The 27,820-nt window shown below is 37.1% G+C and overlaps 1 protein-coding gene and 1 non-coding gene across 7 annotated transcripts in view; one reads left to right on the top strand and one right to left on the bottom strand.

Annotated features, from left to right (window-relative positions):
- Nucleotides 1–27,820, top strand: part of PTPRK (protein tyrosine phosphatase receptor type K) — a 616,741-nt gene that overhangs the window by 277,635 nt on the left and 311,286 nt on the right. The window lies entirely within an intron of this gene.
- LOC133254554 (U6 spliceosomal RNA) lies at nt 10,800–10,907 on the bottom strand. Its single transcript, XR_009738722.1, has one exon. It is a non-coding gene; the product is annotated as a U6 spliceosomal RNA (small nuclear RNA).

Raw genomic sequence — 27,820 nt, 5'->3', positions numbered from 1 at the left:
TTTCTTTCTTTTTTTGTTTTGAGTAGATAATAGGTGCTTCTGCCAGAAAACCAGATGAAAGCCTAGCAGGGGAGATTACTACATTAGTTTTATCAGCTACCTTTCAGCTATGGCTATTATAAAGCTGATAACAGGGTGGGGGTGAATGAAATCATCTGTTTTCAACCTCCCTGTGGTGCTTTCATCATGATTTGTTTAAGTACCAGGAGGACCATGTCTACAGTTAGGACACCTGGTCGGGCCCCCTCTCCATCGCTGTCAAAGTTTAAAGCGCTTAACTAGTAATCACTGCTCTGAGTCTAAGGCAATAGGGTACCATGTTTCGTTTGGTTTTAACTTGGCAGCTGCTGTGGCTTCTTTGGCACCTGGTCCTCTGCCAGCCATCTCAGTTACCTTGGATTAACTTCAGATGAGTTTTTTTTTTTTTTTTTGAAATTTGTCTTTCTCCCACTGTTATCAAGGCAAAAGGTTGCAGTTTCTGTTCTCTTCCTCCATAGACTGTAACACTAAGGCAGCCTTGTGTGTGTGTATGTGTTTTCTTTATAATTTCCTTCAAGGCTGTCCTTGATGATAAGGATTTGAATGAAGGATGTCTTCCTTGCCACAAGTTGACAAGGGCCACCTGATGCAAAGAACCAGCTTATTGGAAAAGATCCTGATGCTGGGAAAGATTGAGAACAGGAGGAGAAGAGGGTGACAGAAAATGAAATGGCTGGATAGCATCACTGACTCAATGGACATAAGTCTGGGAGATAATGAAAGACAGGAAAGGCTGGTGTGCTGCAGTCCATGGGGTCACAAAGAGTTGGACATGACTTAGCGACTGAACAACAACAAAAAACAAAGCAAGAGCTGGTTTCTTTGTTGCCTGACTGGTTCAGTGATTCCTGTATGACAAGATTTGTTTTGTATGACAAATTTGTTTTATATGACAAAGCCATTTGTATGACAATGGCTACATTTAAACAGAATGCTTCCTGGGATGGTTTTACTTCTATTTTTTGAGTGCAGAAATAAATTAAAAATTTCCTTAGTAGCATTTTAAATAAATGTGTACTGTTTAAATACTCTTTAACTACTCTTCAAAAGCACATTCTAAAAGTTAAGACTCCTGGGTGCTCATATTATACATTCCATAGAGACATGTGTATATATGATGTTTTTGAGTTTTCTGGCATCTGTACCATATGTGGAAATGCACAGAATGCCTCTCTGATGTGAAGTGCATTTAGTTTGTAGCATGTTGGCTCTTCTATTAGTGTTTACTAATTACTTATGCTCATTGCATATAGTTTTGTAAAGTAGGGGAATGAATGTTAAGTATATTGATCTTTGAGCCAGTTGAACTCAAAGTTGTAATACTGAAATCTTTTGAATCCAGTTTAACCTATATGTTTCTCTTTTTTTTTTATCTGAGAAAAATATGATGTTGCAATTTAGACATTTTCTAAGGTTTCCTCAGTACTGAAATTTTAGATGACTTGAAATATAATTTTACTATTTAAAAGGATTATGCTGTGTGCTGTGCTTAGTCGCTCAGTCATGTCTGACTCTTTGCGACTCCATGGACTGTAAGCTGCCAGACTTCTCTGTCCATGGGGATTCTCCAGGCAAGACTACTAGAGTGGGTTGCCATCCCCTGTTCTAGGGCATTTTCCCAGCCCAGAGATCGAACCTAGGTCTCCTGCATTGGATTCTTTACTGTCTGATTCTCCAGGGAAGCTCAAGAATACTGGGGTGGGTAGCCTGTCCCTTCTCCAGGGGAACTTCCTAACCCAGGAATCTAACCAGGGTCTCCTGCATTGCAGGCAGATTATTTACCACTGAGCTACCCAGGTAGTCCTAAAATGATTATATTTATACAGTAATAAGTTTGCATTTTTTTTCATAATGTATGATTGACATCATCATGATTTGTTGGTGTCAGAAACTACCCAACTTACAGCATCATTCCTATGGGAAAGCCTAATGCTCTTTACAGCTATCTGTAAGATGTGGTTTCTGGGAAACCCATCATGGGCCAAAAGTAAAGGCTGCCTGCTATGGGTTAAAGATAATTGACTAGAAAGTAGATTCAGTGGAAGGGAAAGTTAATTCATTTAAAGACTTTTCTTGTTGCCACCGAGAATGCTAAATTGATTTTGCCTTATTGCATAGAAAAACTGCATCACATTCATTATACCGGAGGAGTTACTTTCGGAGAATATATTGCCTTTTAGTTGCTACATCAATGATTTTAAGATACTTAAAAAACAACGATCCCAAATTTAACATCTGCCCATTCTTTTTTTTTTTTTTCATCTGCCCATTCTAATCCCTAGGACTTATGCAGGTGGTAAAAGAAATGTAAATAAAGAAAGATTTTGCATAACTGTAGCTGGCTACTTTATACTTTCAGTTATCAATAGTTTAGGTCTTAACTGTTTATATTTACTCTTTACACTCCAACTGTGTCCAATTTTTGTGTTTATATCAGTACCACATCATTCTCATAATTTCTCTAGTTGGAAATGTTGCAGTTGAAACTGACTCAACTTTGTCATAACCCAAACTACTCTTCATTTTTTCATGATAGAATCAGTTTTTGAATTGCATTGTCTTTGTCATGTTTCATGTCTGGGTTACATTCTTTATTTCCACCATTACCTAGATTTCTATATGTCATTCTCTTGATTAACTGGCCTATCTGACATCAATATCCACATTAGGGCATCCTGCAAACTGGCTTTGAAGCATCAAAACTGTATGCCTGTTTTTCTGGCCCCTCTAATCATACCCTTTGCTTTTGAACTGTGGTGTTGGAGAAGACTCTTGAGAGTTCCTTGGACTGCAAGGAGATCCAACCAGTCCATTCTGAAGGAGATCAGCCCTGGGATTTCTTTGGAAGGAATGATGCTAAAGCTGAAACTCCAGTACTTTGGCCACCTCATGTGAAAAGTTGACTCATTGGAAAAGACTCTGATGCTGGGAGGGATTAGGGGCAGGGGGAGAAGGGGACAACAAAGGATGAGATGGCTGGATGGCATCACTGACTCAATGGACGTGAGTCTGAGTGAACTCTGGGAGTTGGTGATGGACAGGGAGGCCTGGCGTGCTGTGATTCATGGAGTCGCAAAGAGTCGGACACGACTGAGCGACTGAACTGAACTGAACTGAATCATACCCTTTAATTGTCACCTTCTTTTGAGCCATTCCAGCCTCACCTCTGTGTTTCAACATATCTATGTAGCTACATCTACATAACCCACATAATGTCTTTTTGTACCTTCTCCCTGTACCTTCTTTTTGTACCTTCTCTTTGTACCTTCTTCTCTTTTTGTGTTTCACCCTGTCTCTGGCTTCTTGATTGTTGAGTGAATGAGTGATAGTGGCTCCGTAGTGTCTGATTGTTTGCGACCCCATGAGCTGTAGCCTGCCAGGCTCCTCTGTCCATGTAATTCTCCAGGCAAGAATACTTGAGTGGTTTGTCATTTCCTTTATTGGTGGGATTGTCTGTATTTTAGGTTTGTAGCCAAATGTCCTGCTGTATTGCCTGATGTTATAGATAGGTACTTTTCAAATTTATTTTTTCTTCTGTTGAGCACAGGATTCATGTTTTCTACTGTAACCTGTCTTCCCCCTATTGTCTTGCTCATTGCTGGGCACAGAATTAGTTGCTAAAATTAGGAATTGCTGCTTAAACCCTTAACTCAGTTTAAGTACTTATATATTTTTTATTTATGCTATCTAATGATATTTGTTTCACAGATATTTACCTATTCAGAACATTCTTAGTTTTAGTAGTTAAAATATCACATAATACTTTTTATACATGTAATTTAGAAATTTAGTTTTCATGTATTTTCAGTGACAGGTTTACAGCATTTACTTGTAGCTGTTGGCTTACAATTAGTCAATTTCATTCTTATTCTAATAATGAAGAAATTAATGAATTTAATGAATGGACTAGTTACAAATTTTTGCAGGACAGCAATATTCCAACTTTATTTTTTTTTTGAAATAAAATTGACAGACTCCGGGATTTTAGAGTTGAATATTAGAGGGCATTTTACTAAACTTCCTTTGTTTTATCAAAGGGAATAAATCCCTGCCCTCTGGAACTTTTCTGGAACTAATTAACCCTGAGCTTGTGAGCTTAAGACACTTACCACGTTACTCCTGTCTAGTTCTAACTTGACAATGAAATTACTGATTGGTATGGTCTCTTTTTTTCTGTCTGTAACATCAGAGAGACAGCTTGTACATATGATTTTCATGAGTGTAGAAGTACAAAAAATGACTGAAGAAGATCAAAGATAAATGTCACAAGTCATCTTCAGTGACTTCATATTTATATTTTATTGGTGGAAAGAAAATGAAAATACTAATGACTGTTTCCCTCAGGAATGTTAACATACAGTTCTCTCTTTCCTGTCAAGGTAAGGAAAGAAATCTGAAAAGTATCTCTCAAAGCAGTACATTAAATCTTTTACTTTTGTTTTTCAAGTCATTAATAAACATTTGAATTATCTTATTTTGTCTTTAGAAAATACATAGGTAGCAAAAAAATGAAATAGTAAGAATAGATTGAATATACTGAAAATATTTTGCTTTAGATGACATTTATATTTAAAGAGGACTTAGGACTCCAGATAAAGGACTGATTTAGGGGTAGATGATCATATTATTGTACTACAGTAATTTAACTAGAGCCATTATGTTTTGGAGATTGTAAAACAAATGAATTGTTAAAAATAATTTTACTGTTCACTGGGGCACAGTGATTATTACAGAATAACGATAGTTTCTATCCGTAATGCAGTTGGCAAACACAAGTAAATTGCTTTACTCTTTGCACGTCTCTGATGCTTTGCTTTTCTGTATATGGACCCTGATTCCCAGGAAGACTGAAATCAAGTATTTCTAACAGTTCTCTGTCTTATATAAACTTTAATTAATGATTCTCTCACTTTCTTTGTGTTTTTTGCTTCCTCTTATGTAAGAAATATGTCTTTTTGTGTTCAATAATGGATGACCCTTGAAATTTAGTGACAAATGTGGGTTAATTTAAGTCATCATCATCAATTTAACGGGCACCTCTAGCAATACGTTTTTCATTTTTAAAAAATTGTAGCATGAAGCAAAACATGTTTCTCTGGGGAACAGCAATGATTATTAGATAATCACACACCTCTGGGCACAAGACTGGAAAGGTATAAACAAATGTATCCATTCCTTTGACACAGTGATTATTTCATAGCAACTGAGTACTTCATTCCAGTCTTCCCTGCCACTACTATCTCATTTTCCTGTTACTCTATTAGACTGAAAGAGGAAGAATAGAAATTTTCTAAGGTGCTAAAACACGATGCTGATAGTTTTATGATGGTTCAGTGTATATTTCAGCCAAACTGTACATTTCCTTATAATCACAAGAAAATCAGAATGGTCCATTAACCCAAGTAGTCTGAAAATAGATCTATTTAAGCTCTTTTATTTATTTATTTATTTATTTAAGCTCGTTTCTAGTTAGACTTACCAGATCTATTTTCATAAATCTCAATTTTTAACTTATATACTATTGCTATTGACAGCTTTGATGTGCACTCTTGCGTGTGTATATTTGCACCATCCTTAGAATATTTAAGCAAGAAATGAATATTTTACTTAATGTTTCAGAGTCTGTACATAGACATGGTTCCAAGACCACAGACAAGGGAGTTTTATATGTTTTTTCTACTAACTGTGGAGTCTTGTGGGTTGTTTGGTCAACTGTTCAGTGCAAACTTTTCAGGGGAAGATGTTTTGTGACTTGTAGGTAGTAGCTATATGTTGGAGGAAGAGTTATACACTTTTAATGAGCATGGACTTTGGGATTAAATCCAGTTAGAGTAAAATCCCAGCTGAATCACTTGCTTTCTCTTTGCTTATACAACTTATTTATTGTGTCTAGACCTCAAATTTGTTCAAAAGTGCCTAAGGTACTGTCTGGCAAATAAGTGTTCAGTGAGTAGTAGTTCTTTGTTTTTCTGTCTCGTGTTTGCCATCATGTTCGTAACTTTGGTTGGACTATGTGCTTTGGATGGTTAGGTGGGTCGGATGTAGTGGTTAACAGCTTTGTAGAGAGACAAAAATAAAGACACCCAGGCATTGTTCTATCCCTGTGGATAACATGAATTGATCAAGAGATTCCTGAAATCCTGAAAGGTCATTGTAAATGTTTCTTGTCAGCATATTGGAGGTCTTTCCTGAGAGCTGTAGGAAGCCTCACTGAAGCCATGACCTTTCTTAACTGGACTCTAATCAGAAGTAAAGAATGTAATGAATGCCTATTCCATGTTAGAATAGTTCACATGTTATCATGAGATCTCCTTCAAATCAGCTCTGTGTTTGAGAGAATGAATAAGGCATATGAGAGGTTCATGAATTCTCACATAGTAAAATCATGACCCAGGACCCCAGCTTAGGTGGGTCAAGGCTGAATTATAAACCTAGTCATGGCTTTCTTGGGTTTGTGTGTTTTACATATATGTGGCCACATGTTTTTATTTTCTGTTTTTATTATGGATGTGAAAAACAAATATAAATAAAGGAGAGAGATCTTTGCTCCTTTGAAAGGCGTAAGTTTTAAATAATACAGTAGTTAATAGGTTTTGGTGCAGTAATCAATTATAGAAGAAAAAGGGAGAGAGAGAACATAAAATATTTCATACTTTATTGACTGACCTAAGTAACTTCCATTCTTATAAATTGGTTTTAGAAATGCATCACAGTTTTGCCTGTTCAAAGATGCATTTATGGCATGTAGATGAATCAGAGACTTTCTTCCTTTTACCATTTACTTTGTAAAGACTCATCACTGATATTGATTTGTTATTTTCTGGGTATGCATTAATCTGTGGATATTTTGTTTCTGCTTGTTCCTGAAAGCCTGTATATCAAAAGTATCATTTAATTAGCTGTACTGTTATAATATTAATAACATAATAGCCAATCTTATAATAAATTATAAAATGTTTCATTTTGCTATTTGATAATCTCTAGAACAGAGTGCGATCTAATTTTCAGGTGAACTGCTTAGCAATTCTGCCCCCAACCTCAATTACAGTCTTCTGTATACCTTCATATGCTACTTTAATTTCATGTTTTCACTTAAATCCACAGGCAAGCCCTGTTGGTTAAACAAACTTGGAAATGCTTGGAAGCATTGTTTGAAGGAAGCATATAAAAGCTTCTGTGTTGAGACCTGGTTTAGTACAAGATTATTTTATTTCTTGCACTCTGTATGCCTTGCCTAAATTCTTCCCTTTAGTATCATTTTGTTCTTACTTGTGTAATCACTACCCTGGTCTTCCAGACATGTTGCCTTCCCTCCTGGTGAAACAGAATCATAATTCTAGAGAGACGTTACAGATATTACAGTTCAATGATTTAATTTTATAGGAGAAAACATTATGACCCAGAGAGAGTGACCCAATATCACCTGTCAGTGGCATAATCAGGATTAGATCCTGGCTCTGATTTCTGAAACCAGTGTTCTTTAGCTCATATATAACTGTATAGACCTTTTGAGTGTATTTAAGTTTTGACTGTTAGGCGAGCACATTATTTAATTTTTCTCAGCTTCAAGATATGACTATTAATAACTGTGCTACCTACCTTGCAGCTCTTTTGTGTGGAACAAATAAAAGAAAGTGCATTGAGGTACTCTACGTTATGGTTCTTAGCAATGATGACTTGCAAATTTAGTGCACTTTATAGCCCTTCAAGTTTGCTGTTAATCTGTGGTAGAGAAAAGATGCCCTTATGGAAAGAGCAGGACAGCGTATATCACCATTTATATGATATCATTGTTTAAAATACCAGGTTGTTTTTCTATAAAGGAAAGATTATTTCTTTAATCTTGGTTTTTTAAAATTCACTTTATTTATTGCAATTGGAGGCTAATTACTTTACAATATTGTGGTAGTTTTTGCCATACATCAACATGAATCAGCCATGGGTGCGCATGTGTCTTCCCGTCCTGAAACCCCCCAGTCACGTCCACAACTGGGTGTTGCTTTGGCTCCATCTCTTCATTCTTTCTGGAGTTATTTCTCCACTGATGTCCAGTAGCATATTGGGCACCTACTGACCTGGGGAGTTCATCTTTCAGTGTCCTATCTTTTTGCCTTTTCATACTGTTCATGGGGTTCTCAAGGCAAGAATACTGAAGTGGTTTGCCATTCACTTCTCCAGTGGACCACATTTTGTCAGACCTCTCCACCATGATCTGAGCCACAGGGGCTGACTGTGGCTCAGATCATGAACTCCTTATTGCCAAATTCAGACTTAAATTGAAGAAAGTAGGGAAAACCACTAGTCCATTCAGGTATGACCTAAATCAAATCCCTTGATTATACAGTGGAAGTGAGAAATAGATTTAAGGGCCTAGATCTGATAGATAGAGTGCCTGATGAACTATGGAATGAGGTTCGTGACATTGTACAGGAGACAGGGATCAAGACCATTCCCATGGAAAAGAAATGCAAAAAAGCATAATGGCTGTCTGGGGAGGCTTTACAAATAGCTGTGAAAAGAAGAGAAGTGAAAAGCAAAGGAGAAAAGGAAAAATATAAGCATCTGAAAGCAGAGTTCCAAAGAATAGCAAGAAGAGATAACAAAGCCTTCCTCAGCGATCAATGCAAAGAAATAGAGGAAATCAACAGAATGGGAAAGACTAGAGATCTCTTCAAGAAAATTAGAGATACCAAGGGAACATTTCATGCAAAGATGGGCTCGATAAAGGACAGAAATGGTATGGACCTAACAGAAGCAGAAGATATTAAGAAGAGGTGGCAAGAATACACAGAAGAACTGTACAAGAAAGATCTTCACGACCCAGATAATCACGATGGTGTGATCACTGACCTAGAGCCAGACATCCTGGAATGTGAAGTCAAGTGGGCCTTAGAAAGCAGCACTACGAACAAAGCTAGGGGAGGTGATGGAATTCCAGTTGAGCTATTTCAAATCCTGAAAGATGATGCTGTGAAAGTGCTGCACTCAATATGCCAGCAAATTTGGAAAACTCAGCAGTGGCAACAAGACTGGAAAAGGTCAGTTTTCATTCCAATCCCAAACAAAGACAGTGCCAAAGAATGCTCAAACTACTGCACAATTGCACTCATCTCACATGCTAGTAAAGTAATGCTCAAAATTCTCCAAGCCAGGCTTCAGCAGTACGTGAACGGTGAGCTTCCAGCTATTCAACCTGGCTTTAGAAAAGGCAGAGGAACCAGAGATCAAATTGCCAACATCCGCTGGATCATCAAAAAAGCAAGAGAGTTCCAGAAAAACATCTATTTCTGCTTTATTGACTATGCCAAAGCCTTTGACTGTGTGGATCACAATAAACTGTGGAAAATTCTTCAAGAGATGGGAATACCAGACCACCTGACCTGCCTCTTGAGAAATCTGTATGCAGGTCAGGAAGCAACAGTTAGAACTGGACATGGAACAACAGACTGGTTCCAAATAGGAAAAGGAGTTCATCAAGGCTGTATATTATCACCCTGCTTATTTAACTTATATGCAGAGTACATCATGAGAAATGCTGTGCTGGAAGAAGCACAAGCTGAAATCAAGATTGCTGGGAGAAATATCAATAATCTCAAATATGCAGATGACATCACCCTTATGGCACAAAGCGAAGAAGAACTAAAGAGCCTCTTGATGAAAGTGAAAGAGGAGAGTGAAAAAGTTGGCTTAAAGCTCAACATTTAGAAAACAAAGATCAAGGCATCCGGTCCCATCACTTCATGGCAAATAGATGGGGAAACAGTGGACACAGTGGCAGACTTCATTTTTTTGGGCTCCAAAATCACTGCAAATGGTTACTACAGCCATGAAATTAAAAGACTCTTGCTTCTTGGAAGGATGGTTTTGACCAACCTAGACAACATATTAAAAAGTGGAGACATTACTTTGCCAATAAAGGTCCCTTGGGTCAATTTTTCCAGTGGTCATGTATGGGTGTGAGAGTTGGACTATATAAACAGCTGAGCACTGAAGAATTGATGCTTTTGAACTGTGGTGTTGGAAAAGACTCTTGAGTGTCCTTTGGACGGCAAGGATAATCCAGCATGTCCATCCTAAAAGAGATCAGTCCTGAATATTCATTGGAAGGACTGATGTTGAACCTGAAACTCCAATACTTTGGCCACATGATGCAAAGAACTGACTTATTGGAAAAGACCCCGATGCTGGGAAGGATTGAAGGCAGGAGGAGAAGGGGATGACAGAGAATGAGATGGTTGGATAGCATCACGGACTCAATGGACATCAGTTTGAGTAAACTCCAGGAGCTGGTTATGAACAGGGAGGCCTGGCATGCTGCTGTCCATGGGGTTGCAGAGTCGGACATGCCTGAGCGATGGAACTGAACTGGACATCTAGGTTGCTTCCATGTCCTAGCTATTGTGAACAGTGCTGAAATGATCATTGAGGTACATAGGTCTCTTTCAGTTTTGGCTTCCTCAATGTGGACAGCAATGGGATTGCTGGGTTGTATGGCAGTTCTATTTCCAGTTTTTTAAGATATCTCCCCCTGTTCTCCAGTGACTGTACTAGTTTGCATTCCCACCAATGGTATTAGAGGTTTCTCTTTTCTTTACACTGTCTCCAGTGTTTATTGTTGTAGACTTCTTGATGGCAGTCATTCTGATCAATGAGAGATGGTACCTCATTGTGGCTTTGATTTGCATTTCTCTATTAAAGAGTGATGTTGAGCATTTTTCATGTGTTTGTTAGTCATCTGTATGTCTTTGGAGAAATGTCTGAAAAATATGGAATGCTTCATGAATTTGCATGGCAGTCATCCTTGTGCAGGGGCCATGCTAGCTTCTGTATTGTTCCAGTTTTAGTTTATGTGCTGCCCCAGTGAGCACTAAATCTTGGTTTTCTTGTTAGCAGTGGATAACTAGCTTGGTATTCCAATATTGCCACCATAAGCATGTTTGTCCAGTTGGAAGAGAAGTTTCAGGAAACCACCAACCATTATTTTCATTTATACTTTAACTCACTCTTCCCTGATTCTTCACAACATGTTGGACAGATTTCATAATTTGTGATCATTTTCAGTTATTAAAATCCCGGTCAGTCCAGTTTAAGTGTGCGTGCTCAAATTTTGCCTCCCTCCCCTCCACTCATTCTCACCTAGACTTGCAGTTGAGCTTTCAAAGGAGAGAAATCAGTACACAGTTAACTGTTTCTTTTGTCTTCTTGCCAGTACATGATTGGAAGTGGACACAAAGGAGGCAGAGATCTTTTTCCTTAGTTGGACCTATGTTAGCTGTCAGGAGCAACCCCTGATTTTACTCTGAGTTTGTTTCTTTTATAGCTGTGCAAAAACTGCTTGTACTGGCTCACACAGGCTGATTGTTAAATATTCAGAAATTTTGTGATCTTGCTGTTAAAGTAACCATTACTAATTGTGTTATATAAGTGAATTATGCTAAAAAAGAAAATTATAAATACTTAAAACTGATCACTTCTTAATTAACTTGCTTCATTTTATTGTCTATACTCTTGATGTTTATCTTTTTATGGTACAAAATACCATATAGATGATAGTATGCTACTGCATGTCTCTTCCCACTCTGCATTCAGTAACTTAGCATTTGTAGCTTGAGATTGGCCATGGTGGGAGTATTTTCACCACTGAAATAATACGTGTCACAAACCAGAATCTGTCGTCTTTCCTGCTTTCCCAGTAAATTGTGGAAAATTTACCAACATACTACTGGGGTCACCAAATTATGGTTCTTTCTGGTCCCTTCTGTTACCACCACAGCGAGTGTCTCTCCACTAACAGTCTCCTCTTCATTCTTAGGTGATTTTTTCCAAATTCTTCTGACAGCTTCTTCATAAAGCATTAACCTCCCCCCAGCCACCCTTGGAGCCATTTGCCTTCTAACGGGTACTCCCAGTACTGATGAGTGATTCCTCTAGAACCTTCTTTCTATTTGGCCTTGGAAAAGTTCCCATGGAGTAAGCCCCTGCTTCTCCTGCCTCACAGAGGTAGGAGTGCCCATTATGGACTATAGTACATTACTCTCCCTTGTGAGATCAGCTGGGGGTCAAGGTAGTAGGCCCTATAAAGCTGGACCTACCACTGCTCAGCAAACCCTGAAGGAAGATAGGCTGTAATTGTTTATGAATTATCTAGAATGCTGTGTACTTTAGGACATTTTTTGCCTTTGGCTTAGGACAGTTACAACTTCATGCAAAACAAAGAAGTACCAGTTAATCTCCTATTGTAAAAAGACTAAATGAGCCAAAGTATTTTGTATTTTTTTGTTATTTCATAAAATAGACTGTTGATGTTGATGTTTCATATTGACATGCAAACTAAATGAAGTAAAACGTGGATATTCCTATCATAGGCCCTGCTCTTAAACTGATTATCTAAAGCAACTGGCAGTTTAGATGATTTGGGGTAAAGTATCTGTTTCTGTTTTCTTCTCTGGCATGCCACCCTCATAGCCAATAAGCAGGAATAGTTTTATCTTTTTTAAAGGAAAACTCAAACACTATCATTTCTTTTCCTTGGGAAGTTAGTATTCTCTTTGTACATGGATATTTAATGTTTCTCAAAGTATTCACTGCTATAAAAAAGGGTTCAAAAATTTAGGATTGTTAAGACATTGATATTGATGATTGACATCTGTATTTTAGCTTAAGACTTAGACTCTAAATCGGATTCCCTTAAGATAAAATCCCCTTTAAAGGGGATATAATTTATAATACATTTTTACTGCATGAACTTACTTGGTTTCAAAAATTTAATCTTGAGTTTGTCTCACATGAACCTGGGGGAAAGCATGGAAAGTGGACATAAAATTGGTGTATCAACAATTTTGCATTGTAGTGTAACTTTCACCCTTGCTCCTTAGTTTGTCATCATAAACTTGGGATAATATCTGAACCTGGAAAGTAATATTCGACTCTGATAGCAAACCACATGGTATGGCATGATCCAGATAAAGCACCTTGACTGGCTTTGTCATTTGTACACATAGAGAGGCTTTTCTCAGGCTGAGTAACTACTGGTGTGGGAGCCTAGGTTTAATCATGTTACTCTTGATTGTTAGTGCCATGAAATAATTAGTCCACCATGTAAGGGCCCAACTCAATGCTTTCCTTAAGAGTAGAGCCTACATTCTTGATTCTTATGGAATTTGTATTGCTTTTATATGAAAATTTACTCTGACCGTCCATTTGTATCTTTTTTACTTTTGATTTCACTATCATTAATATGCCTCCTAAATGCTAGTCTCCAGATTTGTTGAAATGCATATTTCAGAGCTCTGCTGTCCAATGAGATAGTGACTAGGTAGATGTTATCATTTAAATTTAATCCAAGCTAAATGGCAGCCTAAGTGCCCATTGATGGATGAATGGATAAAGAAACTATGGATAAATGGATAAAGAAACTAGATAGACAATGAACTATTACTTAGCCATAAAAAAGAAAGATAGCTTACCATTTGTGACAGCGTGGGTGGACCTAAAGAGTATTATGTTAAGTGTAATAAGTTATACATAGACAAATGCCATGTTCACTTACATATGGACTCTGAAAAGCAAAATAAATGAGCAAATACAATCAAGATATATACAGTCATAGATACAGAGAACATAAAAGTAGCTGTCAGAAGGGGTCGGAGGGATGAGAGAAATAGGAGAGGAAGACTAAGGGGTACAAATTTACAAAATAAATGAGTCGTGGGGATGAAATATACAGAGTAGGAAATATAGTTAATGAGAATGTAATATTTTTGTATGGTGACAGATGGTGACTAGATTTACCTTGGTGATGACTCTGTAATGTATAGAACTATTGAATCACTTTGTTATGCTTTGGGAACTAACTTAGTGCTGTGGGTCAATTGTACTTCAAAAAAATAAACAATCTCGTAGAAAAAGGGATCATATTTGTGATTACCAGAGGTGGGGGTGGGGTGGGGAAGGGAAATTGAATGAAGGCGGTCCAAAGGTACAGACTTCTAGTAAATAACGTAAATAAGGTACATAAGGACGAGGGATGCAATGTAAACTGTGATAAATGAGTTATCACTGTTGTAAGTAATATATAAAAGCTATTAAGAGAGTAAATCCTAAGAGTTGTCATCACAAGGAAAAATATTTTTTTTTTATCTATAAGGAATGATGGATGGTCAGCAGACTTACTGTGGTAATCATTTCATGATTTATTTGAGTCATTATGCCTTACACCTTAAACTTATACAGTACTGTATATCACTTATATCTCAGTACAACTGGAAGGTAAAAATTAAAACAAATACTTCTTTGTTTAAAAAAGAAAAATACATTTTCTCAGTCACACATTTCAAGTGCTGAATGCCCACATGTTGCTGGGCCACTATGTAGGATGAATAGATACAAGTTTCCATGTGGAACAGAGCTCTGTCGGATGGTATTGCTCTAGACTCTGAATCTCCCTTTATAGTACCCATCCTTTAATAGCTGTAGACATGTGGCTAGATCGTATTGTAAACATTTTGCTAATTCAAAAATCAAGATAAAATGTACCTTATAAAGAATCTATAATGATAAGCCTATGATAAAGGCAGGAGGAGAAGGGGGTGACAGAAGATGAGATGGTTGGATGGCATCACTGACTCAGTGAACATGAATTTTAGCAAAGTCCAGGAGATCTGAAGGACAGGGAAGCCTGGTATGCTGTAGTTCATGGGGTTGCAAAGAGTCTGACATGACTTGGCAACTCAACAACAATAACAAAAGATTGCATGGTGTTTTACCTATATAATGGAGTAAAATAATTTAAGGGCTAGCTTGTAAAATTGACTGTTACTTATTTGTAACAATACTTTTCTCCTTTAGAAACATTATCTTCAAATTTCAAATCCATACAACCCATTGAAAAGTCTTTGTGAATATTGATTTCTCTTTTTATATCTTTGATCATGTGAGCAACAGGATATAAAACAGTGCATCATCTAATATGTTGGAACAGAAATTGAGGTTTTGTTTTCAATTTCTAATTTTAAGCATTGGGTTTGATATAGAGTGAAAAGTAAAGATAAGGTAGGACTTATATTTATACAAGGGAAATAGAAAATGAAGTTCAGAGCTGGATCGAGTGACAGATCAAGTCAGGTAAAAAAGAAATTATGGCTAAACAGGTTCCGGATGAAAACTGATTAGATCCCTCAGACTGTAACTAAAGAGAGAAGTGGAAAAGCTAAGAGAATGCAAATCAGTTTTGTAATTTCTTTGGTTAAATTTTTCCCCAGATTTTAAAGAGGAACTACACAATTAAATGTTAAGCTGTTAAAGGAATGTTTCTTAAGGGTCTTTAAAGAACTTGTTACTACATTTGATTTTTTTTTTTTTTTGTAATATCATCTAATTTACTTGAAATTTCTGTGACAGCATACTTTATTTTTTTCAACTTTTTTATATTTGAGTATAATTGACTAACAATGTTGTGTTAGTTTCAGGTGTACAATAAAGAGATTCAGTTATACGTGTATCTATTCTTTTTCAAATTCTTTTCCCAGTTATGCTGTTACAGAGTACTGAGTTGAGTTCCTAGTGCTATATAGTAGGTTCTTGCTGGTTATCCATTTTAAATACAGCAGTGTGTACAAGCGACAGAATACTTTAATAGTGGAGTTGAAATGAGAAAGAGTTTTGTTCAGAGTATATTTTTAAAATTCAGATCAGTCATTCATTCGTGTCTGACTGTGGAACTCCACGGACTGCAGCACGCCAGGCTTCCCTGTCCATCACCAACTTCCAGAGCTTGCTCAAACTCATGTTCATCGAGTTGGTGATTTTTAAAATTGTGGTTATATAAATCTTTAATTGCTTAGGAGATTGCTAAACTGCTTTCAGAAATGGATGTTACACAAGTATTTACAAGGAAAATATTCCTATCTCTCTAATTCAAATTAGAGAAGTGATACATTACAGCCCTATGACTGGCTGGCCTCCCTAACTCTCATTTCTATTTTTCTTACCTGAAAATCTGTGTATGGAAGGCACACTTCATGCCACTTGCTGTGCTAGGGACATTGAAGGTGGCAAAGATAAGGGCCATTTTTTCCATTTCCTCAGCCATCCCCATAGTTAATACCATCGTCACCCTTTCCTTGAGTAACTGCAGTGATCCCCTTAATAATGCTTCTGCTTCTGGCTCTTTCTCTCTCACAAACCACTTCTCCTCACATTTGTCACCACCAGTTTCTTTAGATCATAATTCAGATTATGTCTTTCCTCTGCTAAGCCTGTTCTACTACATTTAGAATAAAATCCAATCTCTTTTTTAAAAAATGGATTTTAAAATATATTTTTGAGGAAGCCAGTGTCATGAAAAATATAGTTCAGAGAATAATAATATAATCTTTGGCCTAAGAAAGAGTTTCTAAGTTACATCAGTAAAACCAATTCTAAAAGTTCAAATATCAAAAGTTGAAAAAGTAAAAAGTGAAACTCTCCACCCAACCCCTCCCTCAAGGTAACTACTGCTGGTTGGGTCTATATACTTTAAGACTTTTTTCTATGAAGTTACAGTCCTGATTTTACCTTCTCAGAGACTTCCCCTGATCCTGTGTCTTACTCTTTTTCTTTTATTATGTGCCTCCTTAGCACGTTGTCACCATACTATATATTCATTTATTGTCTTTCTTTTGTAATAGTATTTTTTTAATGAAAGCACCAGCTTTTTTTATGTTGTTCACCTTTTGTACACTTTATGCGTTCAGTAGATAGTTACATAATGTTCAAATGTATATGCTATGCTAAAAAGGGCATAAACATGGAAATCAGTATTTTAACTCCATAGTTATCTCCTTCACTTCCTTTTTCCCATTTCCTTGGATTTCTCTGAGCAGTTAGCTCTTGTATTAGCATGGGTACTTCAAGAAGAGGTGAAAGAAAATATGAAATCAAGACCTCATTAATCTATTAACCAATTAAACCATGCATGATTAACTCTGTGGTATCATTGCATGTGTAAAATATTTTGATCTTTTAAACAGAATCATATGAAAGCTTTAATTATTACCTTGCTTAATTTAACTTTATGTAGTGGTCTTATTATAGACATTTTAAGAGGTTTCCTTTATCTTTTTAAAGAAGAAAGTAGGTACAAATAGTATAGATATAAGTAAACTCATTTTTTAAATGAATGTATCTATAGTGTAAGTAAAAAGCAAATGATTTTATTTCCTATAAATTCCCCCCAACATATCTCTTCAAAATATCGTACTTAAGTAGTTGTTAGTGGTCCTAATTGATTTTTCAATTAAAAAAATACAGTCTGACATTTTTTCTTTCTATCAGACTTATCACAAGTAAATTTTAGGCCTATTTAAAAATCAGAGACCTCTCTGATTTTTGAGTCTGAAGTTCGAATTAGTTTAGTAAGCTGTTCGTTTTTTGATGACATATAGTATAGGAAAAATTAAAGATGAATTTTCACCCATCTCCTGTCTATGAAAACTGAATTTAATATAGATTGAAATAAATAAATAAATTTGCAATTTATTACAGCAATGCAATAAATGTACTTACTATTACTAATGCAATAAATTGTACTTACAATAAATTCACTTCCAATTTTATAAGTCTCAGAGTAAAGACAGTGTTATGACATTATTTTCAGTCTCATATTAAATTTAAGTAAATTCTCTTCTCTATGATAATTTACCTTAAACACTGATGCTTTGGTAGTAAAATTTTGGATTAACCAAAAAACGGACAAACCCCCCCCCACACACACACACATTTTCCTGAAGATATAATAATATATACTTGCTCTCTTCATAAATATGTATATGAATGTAGGGATAAAATTTTCTCACATCATTTTACATGTGTACAATAGGTATTTCTTGATTTGCTGAGTAATATCCAAACATGTTTAAGTGTAATTTTAGATATTTTGTTCTTTCTGGTAAGATTCCAAGCCTTCATTCTGGTGGTTGTTACCAGTGTCCTTTTTTAGGTACAGATCAATCACATCATCTCATTTGTAAAACTCTTCAAAGGCATGATACTGTTAGGCTAAAGGGCAGACTCCCGCTTCTGGCATAAATGTCTCTGCAAGGTAAGGTCATGGCCTCCTATTTCCCAGCCTCATCTCCTTGTTCTCATCTTCCTGGGTGTGTGCTCAGTCATGTCTGACTCTTTTCGACACCATGGACTGTAGCCCTCCAGGCTCCTCTGTTCATGGGGTTCTCCTCTCCAGGAAATCTTCCCAACCCAGGGATTGAACTCGTGTCTCCTGCACAGGCAGGTGGATTCTTTATTTCTGAGCCACCTGGGAAACCCTTCTCTTCTTCCTGTGTGCTGTGCTGCACTTAGTCGCTCAGTAATATCTGACTCTTTTTGACCCCTTGGATTGTAGCCTGCCAGGCTCCTCTGTCCATGGGAATTCTCCAGGCAAGAATACTGGAGTGTGTTGCCATGCCCTCCTGCAGGGGATCTTCCCAATTTAAGGATTGAACCCAGGTCTCCCGCATTGTAGGTAGATACTTTACCCTCTGAGCCACCAGGGAAGCCCAAGAATACTGGAGTGGGTTGCCTATCCCTTCTCCAGGGGATCTTGCCAACCCAGGGGTCGCCTGCATTCCAGGTGAATTCTACCAGCTGAGCCACGTGGGAAGCCCTTTTCTTCCTGCTGCTGCTACTGCTGCTAAGTCGCTTCAGTCGTGTCGAACTCTGTGCGACCCCATAGAATACCCTATCCCTGGGATTCTCCAGGAAAGAACACTGGAGTGGGTTGCCATTTCCTTCTCCAGTGCATGGAAGTGAAAAGTGAAAGTGAAGTCGCTTAGTCGTGTCTGACTCTTCACGACCCCATGGACTGCAGCCTACCAGGCTCCTCAGCCCACGGGATTTTCCAGGCAAGAGTACTGAAGTGGGGTGCCATTGCCTTCTCCGCCTCTGCTTAAGTATCCCTAAAAGTTCTATAGATTGCTTAGGCCAGTACATCAGGAAGTTCCTATTTTTGCAAGTAATCTTTGTTTACTCTGATACTTTGTTTCTTCTTCATTTTATGTTTTAAAACTACCCTGAAATCATTTTCTGTTTGAATCATTGCTTTCCCATATAGAAAATAATTCATCAATCTTTCTCTTGTTGTATGTCATTGCTCTGCATAAGTCATAGATCTTTTCTTCCTAGAGGTTGTGGCTCTGTCTTTTATCCATCTTTACAGCCCTAGGGGCTGGCATGCTTAGTGTGTGCTCACTAAGAGCTCAGGGATACAGATGATCCCTCTGACCAGAGAATCTCTCAGAGAGATCTTCTGACGTCTCTTGCTCTTCCTCCAGGTGGAGGAATTCTCTCCTTCCTCTGAACTCTTAGATCTCTAACTCTGCTGTTCTTTTTGACAATGCCACATTTCTTTTTAAAATTTTTATTATTTATTTTGAGCTGTGCTGAGTTTTCGTTGCTGTGCAGGCTTTTCTCTAGTTGTGGTGAGTGGGGGCTGCTCACTCTCTAGTCATGGTGCTCAGGGTTCTCATTGCAGTGGATTCTCTTGTCGCAGAGCACGGGCTGTAGGGCGCACAGGTTTCAGTACTTGTGGCACATGGGTTTAAGTTGCTCCGTGGCATGTGGGATCTTCCTGAATCAGGGATCTAACCCACGTCTCCTATGTTGACAGTCAGATTCTTTACCACGTAGCCACCAGGGAAGCCCTTACATTTAGTTCTTAACATGTCCATCTCTTTCTGCCACGTTGTGACTCTTTTGAAGTCAGCGTTTAAAAATTAGGTACTTCTTTCTTTCTAGCGACTATCAAATATTATGCACTACATTTTTGGATGCATAAATGAGTAGCCAGTGGTTTAAACTTTACAAACTTAGTATTTTTCTTAATATATATATATTATTGAAGTATAGTTGACTTACAGTGTTTCAGGGGCACAGCAAGGTGATTCAGTTCACATAGCATTCATATATTTTAAGTGTAGTGGGTTGTCTGAAAAAAAGAAAATCTATAACTCTAACCATGAATTGATTTTCCATGCAAAGAGAACGATGCTGAAGCAAGGAGACTAGTTTTTAGAATGAACTCTTCCATTAGTAATTGTAGGACCAAGACAAAGACTTCTAGCTGTTTCTTTATCTCTAAACCAAGGTAGATCAGTTTAGATGAGTGGTTCTCAGATTTTATCCTGCATGAGTATCACCTGAAGAAACTTTGTGCCTGAGAGTTTAGCATTTCTATCAGATCTGCAGATGCTTCTGGTGCCAGAACCACATGTCAATTTTTGACTTGGTCTTTCTAAGGTATTTTTCAATCTTCAATATGATTTACTGATATATTGATGTCATTATGCACAACCAGTGCAAAGTTTCAGTAGGTTAAGTATTTTCGGATGTCTCTGGAAAAGGCCTTTGCTTTTCAGCAATTTCTAATCTACTTTAGATTCATTTGAGTGACTCAAATTTAGGTGATTGAAGTCATCTAAATCACGCTAGTTGTTTCCTATTGTTTATGCTGTTCATTAAACAGCATACTTTGCCATTATAGTGTCTGTCACATTCCCTTACCTATAACCAAATCCTTCCAATAAACTAAGGCTTTTCCTCCTTTTTCATTCTCCATTCTCAGTAAAGATAGAGCTTATCGCTCACTGTCTATCTTTGAAGACCAATTTTATTCCATTCTTTTTGTCTGCTGTAGGTAACAAAAATGGTTTATGAATCAATCACATTTTTATATAGTTTTAGGCTTTTGTAATTGTACATAGAGTTCCAAGGATTTCTTTCTCATCAGTATTGTAATTTCTAAAATTCTGTGCCTCAGATAACCCATTTTTTTATTGATAGCCAGACACCCAGAGCAGTTATGAATGTTCTTCAAAAATAATATTGATTTTATTATATAGAAAAGGATGTCCATTTTCCTTCTTTTTTGACTGAGATTTCAGACTTCAGTTCTTATTAACTTCAGACCTCTGAATAGTCTAGGTAACAGCTTTTTGTCTTACAGTTTTATCAAGAAAGATTCTTAAGCTATGACTGTGTCCTTCCCTGATGTATGGCACGATTTTTATTAACTATGTCACTGAATATTTTAGTTGATATTCTGAAAATAACTAATTGAATGTGTGTGCACGCTTGTGTGTGTGCACCCATTTTTCAGGAATGCTGAGATATCTAGTGTTATTGTGGTGCTAGGATTTCTTCTAAAGTTTTCCACTAATATCTTAAATTATATAATAGGTATATCTGTACTCTTTCATCTTTGGAGTCAAAGATATCACTGTTCTTGCAAATTTAAATGTAAAATAAAATGGGAAAAAATTCATGGAGTTATTTATCCTTGCATTCAACTAAGTGCACAGATTGGTTACACTAATTGTATAAAAATCTCTCTCTACCCTGATCTGAAGCTATTTTTTCAAGAGGAAATGGTAACATATAGTACCTTTGAAATTGCTTAATTCTTAAGCCAATATGATGAAAATAAAGAGTTCTCTTTTTACATGTGGTCTTAACAAAATAATTACTTATTAATATGTTTGCATCTGTGATGTGAGGGCTCAAATTTAGCATCCAGTTGAACTTTGCTTTGATGGTGACTAATCTGTTATACTACCTGTGGAATGGCATTTAATTACCTGGTTCACTTAAAGCTTGCTTTTCTCTTTGATATAAGTGCATGACATTGACAGATTTTGTATGTTAATTTTGTATATATTTTTTAATGTGATAGTGCACATACATTCTCTGCTCATTTTAATTTTCTTAATTGAGTTCCATGAGTATAGATTAGAGTTCTTGAGAGTCAGATAAGTTTGGTGAGAAACAGACTTACTGTGTTAGTTTGAGAGCACTTTATTTTCAGATATAGTTGTGCAAGTGAAGTGATCTGCTATGTGTGAGATTGGACTGTTGGTGCTAAAATTTAAAAGGTTCTGCCTGTGGATTGTAAGAAGACAAATGGCACATCTCTAGAAGCAAGGAAAAATAGTACTGTAATTCAGTGTCATGTTGATAGAAATAGCAACCTTAACCAGTCATCTTTTATTTTTGGCTCCAACAACTAACCATAAAATATAACCCAGATGGTGGAGCTATGATAGTAAAGATACAGAGATGACATTTTGCTGATGAATTTGCTACCCTTTGCTTCTCCACTTTCAGTTTTATACTAAATCTTTATGATGTAAGTTGCTTGCTTATGTATTTAAGGACAGACCCATAGGATTAAAAATGTGATGAATGGCATTTTTAGATCTTGGATTATTTCCGTTAACTTTGTTTAATTTCCCTCTTCTCATAATTTTTTTGACTTTTTCTCTCTTTTGCCAAATTCTTACTCTAACATAAATTAGGCTGTGCCATGAACAAGTGGGTCCTATTTCAATTTATTTCTGAATACATATTTAAAGACATATTATAGTATTATGCCTAGTCTGTCTGCTTATTTTGGAACTGGGGATTCTAAGGAATGAAGGGAGTTGGACACATTATACTGTGGTTTCTAGTCTCAGTCAGCTTTAGCATAGAAGACCCCAAATTGAGATGAAAAGGGTTAGGTAAGGGTACCTTAGTGATGTTGGTGTAGTATTGTTCAAAACTTTTTTTTTTTTTTTTTGCGTTAGAGATTAGGACTGGGTAAGGTAGTGGGTGTGTTGCTGTGGCACTAAAGACTTTAGAGTTACCTCACGGTCGGCAGCATCCATGCCACTGAGGTTTACCTTGTCGCCTGGTTTCTCAAAGGCTGGGGTCTTAAAACAGTGCCTGTATTGAATCAGTCCCTGGAGCACGACAGGAAAGGGAGTAAAGGGTGAATATTTATGGAGAATCTTCTAAACACGTATAATCTCTTTTTTAAAATATAAATTTATTTATTTTAATTGGAGGCTAATTACTTTACAATATGGTATTGGTTTCGCAGCGGAAGCATGTTGGGCCCATATAATCTCTTTGAATCCTCACAGTGACCCCTTGAGGTCAGCACAGGATTTGAGTTGAGGTCTGTGACTGTTGAGTTTGGGCTCTGCCTGACACTGCTGCTGCTGCTGCTAAGTTGCTTCAGTCGTGTCTGACTCTGCGACCCCGACCGGTAGATGGCAGCCCACCAGGCTCCCCCATCCCTGGGATCCTCCGGGCAAGAATACTGGAGTGAGCTGCCATTTCCTTCTCCAATGCATGAAAGGGAAAAGGGAAAGTGAAGTTGCTCACTAGTGTGCCCTTATCTCTGTGGTGTGTATGTTTTCATTATCATAAGAGACATATCAAAACCTTATTGAGAAAGCAATATGTGCCTTCCTCCTCCCCAAATGCATCTTAATAATATAGAGAATATGCAGATAACACAAAAATTCCCCTTGCATTTATTTTGTAAATATTACTTATTCTTGATTCAAGTTTTAAGTTTATCTATTTTCAGAGATGGAATTTTTCTGGGTGTCTCTTAACTATATTATGGAGTCATGTGTTGTTCTATGCATATGAATCTATTCTATATTATTCTGTATTCTATGCATATGAATCTATAATAGAATCAATATCTATTCTAATTAAAAAGACCAGTGACAGTTTCTTACAAGTATATGTTTAAGGAATGATAATTAATTGAAGTAACTAATGGAACTAATGGACTATTATTATGAGCTTAAACATTCTGGCTTCAGCTCTAAAAATTATTCTTATTAGGTCCTTTACTTAGATCTTTGAGATACTTTTGGTGATTATGTTAGAGATAAGCCAACTCCTTGGGCTAGTTTGAAACATAGGAATGTACTTTGCTTGCATATTCGTTTTAGTGTGGAGACTTCTCAGATAGCCTTCTTTGGCCTTTTGTTTTGTAGAGTCTTCTGTGGAGTGAAATCTTTTCGGTTTTATTTTCTCTTTTTGATCTGTGGTCCTGGAGTTTTACTACTGCTTGGACACTGGCATGTGCTTTGATTGATGTCCTGTTGTTTATCAGGCAAATACAATACCACCCTGGCAAGGGTTGCATTTGGATGGATGTTGTAGTTTTTTTGATGCAAGTGCAGTCTTATTGTACCTACTGTTGTCTTCCATGTTAGATAATGTAGCAGTTCCTCTCATCACTTAGGCAATTTAAATCCCAGGGTTTTTTGGTAACATTGAGTTTTATTCAAGAATACTTGGTTACACTATACACAGAATTTGCATTCAAAAATCTACTTAAGTCACATATTATTATAATTGTGTGTGGATAGATAGGGTTTTGCGCATGCACCTTTATGTGTGTGAGTGTGTGTGTCTGTGTGTGTTTCTGTTGCATGATTGACCTTGTAACTATACAAAAACCCTGCATGTATTCAGGTAATAGTGTAGGTTTTAGGATCTCTGGAACTCTCATTACTCTCTTTAGAAAACGAATTCCTGTATCATGCATCGAACCTGGACTGGCGATTCGTTTCACATATGATATTATACATGTTTCAATGCCATTTTCCCAAATCATCCCACCCTCTCCCTCTCCCACAGAGTCCAAAAGACTGTTCTATACATCTGTGTCTCTTGCTGTCTCGCTTGATGGTACAGGGAGGGAGGAGAGAGGGGGTTCAGGATGGGGAACACGTGTATACCTGTGGCGGATTCATGTTGATGCATGGCAAAACCAATACAATATTGTAAAGTAATTAACCTCCAATTAAAATAAATAAATTCATATATATATATATATATATATATATATATAAAGAAAATGAATTCCTAATGTTCAGTCTTGACAAGACTGGTCCTCCAGAGAAACAGGCCGTATTTAATCTCAGGATATCTTAAGGAAAATAACTGACTGATTTTGAGTTTTCGCATACTGTTAAGTCGTGAAGGTGCTAAGGATAGCTAAAATATGAAATGTGAAATGGTTTTAGATGAAGAATCAATTGCAAAAGAATTGAACATGACTTAGCGACTAAACAACAACGTATGTCTTGAGTGCCTTCCATATTTAGTAGGCATTATATTAGAATCCTCTAATTGCTCTCTCAAGCAGCTTTACAACCAAAGAATATACCAGTATATCTTTTGCTTAAATAGTTTATCTAGGTACCTTTTGCAATTGTAGGTATTTCTTTTTCAGGAGTTAAATAAACAAGTAAGCAACCAATGTCAAGGACTGTTAAGAATGCATTCGTTTCAGAAAGCCTCCAGGCCTTTACTAAAGACATTTTCACATGTTAGACTCTTAGAAACCAACTATTACATGACTCAATAGGCAAGCAAGCCTGGCCTGCAGGGGTCTAACAGGGTGAAGCTCCTAATTCTATACTTTCAGTGAAACTTTATTGAGAGAGCAGAACCCGACTGACAATAGCTCTGTGAAAAGAGCTATTGTGGGTGACTGCTTGTTTACACTGGACTTCTGTTATCACCTGCCAGTTACATGCATATTAATTTTTAACTATGAACAGAAATACAATATTTTTACACTTGAAAAGAAACTGGATTCTATATTTTAAAGTTGCCACATAGTTATTTGGTTTATTCAGTATAAGATCTTCTTTGGCCTGTAAGCAGAAATTTATTCCTCACAGCATTATTTAACTATTCAAGGGAAGTAATTATGTTTTCATGGTTTCTAAATTAGCTTGGGAAAATTATCTGGAACTTTCTCAAGGGAGAATCATTTTATTATGTCAACAAAATTTTGAGTTAGGTAAAACTGAATTAAATACCTTACCCCCATAATTCCCCTGAAGGCAAAACTTATTAACTAGAATAATCTAATACATGGTTGTTTTCTGTAACATGTTGGAACTCTTTCCAAGTCCCAATTGTCAACAGGATTCTTGTGTTTCACTGATGCTGTGGGGAATAACCAAGTCACTGCCCTCAATGAGCTTATATTTTAGTAGGGAAGATAAACCTTGAAAATTTATTTAGATAATTAATTATGTTATAATAATCATGGTCTGTTGTAGCTCCGCACTTAGGATGTGTGTGTGCTCAGTCGCTTCAGTCGTGTCCGTCTCTTTGGGACCCCATGGACTGTAGCCCACCAGATTCATCTGTCCATGGGATTCTCTAGGCAAGAATACTGGAGTGAGTTGCCATGCCCTCCTCCAGGGGATCTCCCAGACCCAGGGATCGAACTCACGTCTTGTGCGTCTCCCACATTGCAGATGTGTTCTTTACCCACTGAGCCACCTTGGAAGCCCACACTGCGGATATGTCTTCCCAAACAGCCTCTAAAAGGGCAGATATTAACACCCTGCAGCTTAGAATCAGGTTAGTGGGTAGGAATCACCGTTGTCCCTTTGAATTCTTTCCTTTCAACCATGACATCATCCTCCTGAGTGAAGTCAGTTTCTTCTATCCATCCTGAACTTTAATACTGGTGTCAGGCTTGCTTTCTTCACTTCCAGGGCCCACCATTGTCCTGATGGCTTCAGGATCATTGAGGGAAGCCCCTTGGTAGTTCCTTCATCTCTTCACCTATAAAAATCACCTTCCATATTTTACCCATCTGTGAAAATCATTTACCTTGTTTTAATCCGCTGCTTATTAAACACATCTTGTAATATCTCACAGTGTTCTGACTTTACATGTAAGCATCTCACTTTCTGACCGTAACATAAATTCATTTCTTTCTACTTGATTAATTTTACCGAAGTCATCCATCAGCCTCATGGGGAGCACTTGTCCATCAAACCATCTGTCTTTTGCTAATTCATCAACTTGCTTATTGTATCAAAACTTTATTTTTTAGTAATCTTTTTGTCACATTTTCTATTTCCATAAACTCCTGGATTCCTTTTTTTTTTCTTGCTGTCTACTTTTTATGGGCTTAAGATCAAGCAAATTCTACTTTCAATAGAACCATGCTCCATGGTAGATCAGGATCAGTAGAAATTCTCAGTCACCAGCTTCAAATGGGCCCACAAGACTCCTGGATATCCTATCACATTTTTCTTTTCAATTCCCTTTCTCCTCTCCTCTCCATTCTGCTCCATTTGATTCTCTCAAAACTCCAGCCATTCCTCCTACCCTCCTACTCTCCTACCCATCCCTTGTAGCTGAGAAAACCGAGACCATGCAACAGAAACTCCCCTATCTACCAATTCTACAGATTTACTTGTATTGTTTTTCCTTCTTTCCTCATGTTATAAATAGAGTGCCTCCACTGACCTGGAATTTGGATCCTGTGCTTTCCTATCTCATACTAACAGTTATCATTTCTCTCATGTCAACTTCTAAATCGCTAAGTGTTTTCTGTCCTAAAAATGATAATAAAAAGTTGAACACTTCCCTTGACCCTACGTCTTCTTCCATTCTTGGTTAGATTTCTCCAGAAATTCAGGGAAACTACCTGTAAGAGAATTATAGACATCTCCACTCCCCTGCTCTGTTCATCATTGTCCAATAGGTTTCCATTGTCCCATTTCTGTTACTTCATACAGATGGTTCTTCCTTTGATCACTCTTAATCTCAACATTACCTGTAAGAAGTGATTTCGTTCCAGGTTTATTGAGATATAATTGACATGTAACATTATGTAAGTTTAAGATGTAAAGTGTTTTGATTTGATACAAGGATGCATTGCAGAGAGATTACCACTACAGTATTAGCTAACACCAGCATGTCACATAATTTCCATTTCTTTTTTGTGGTGGGAACGTTTAAGATATACTGTCTTAGCAACTTTCAAATATGTGGTACAGCAGCATTAAGTATAGTCACCATGCTATACCTAACCTGCCTCCTGTATGCAGGTCAAGAAGCAACAATTAGAGCCAGGCATGGAACAATAGACTGGTTCAAAATTGGGAAAGGAGTACGTCAAGGCTGGACATTGTCACCCTGCTTA

The sequence above is a fragment of the Bos javanicus genome, chromosome 9 (genome assembly GCF_032452875.1).
Source record: "Bos javanicus breed banteng chromosome 9, ARS-OSU_banteng_1.0, whole genome shotgun sequence".
Classification (NCBI taxonomy): domain Eukaryota; kingdom Metazoa; phylum Chordata; class Mammalia; order Artiodactyla; family Bovidae; genus Bos; species Bos javanicus.
The sequence above is the reverse complement of the archived record's forward strand: the minus strand, read 5'-3'. Positions and strand labels throughout refer to the sequence as shown.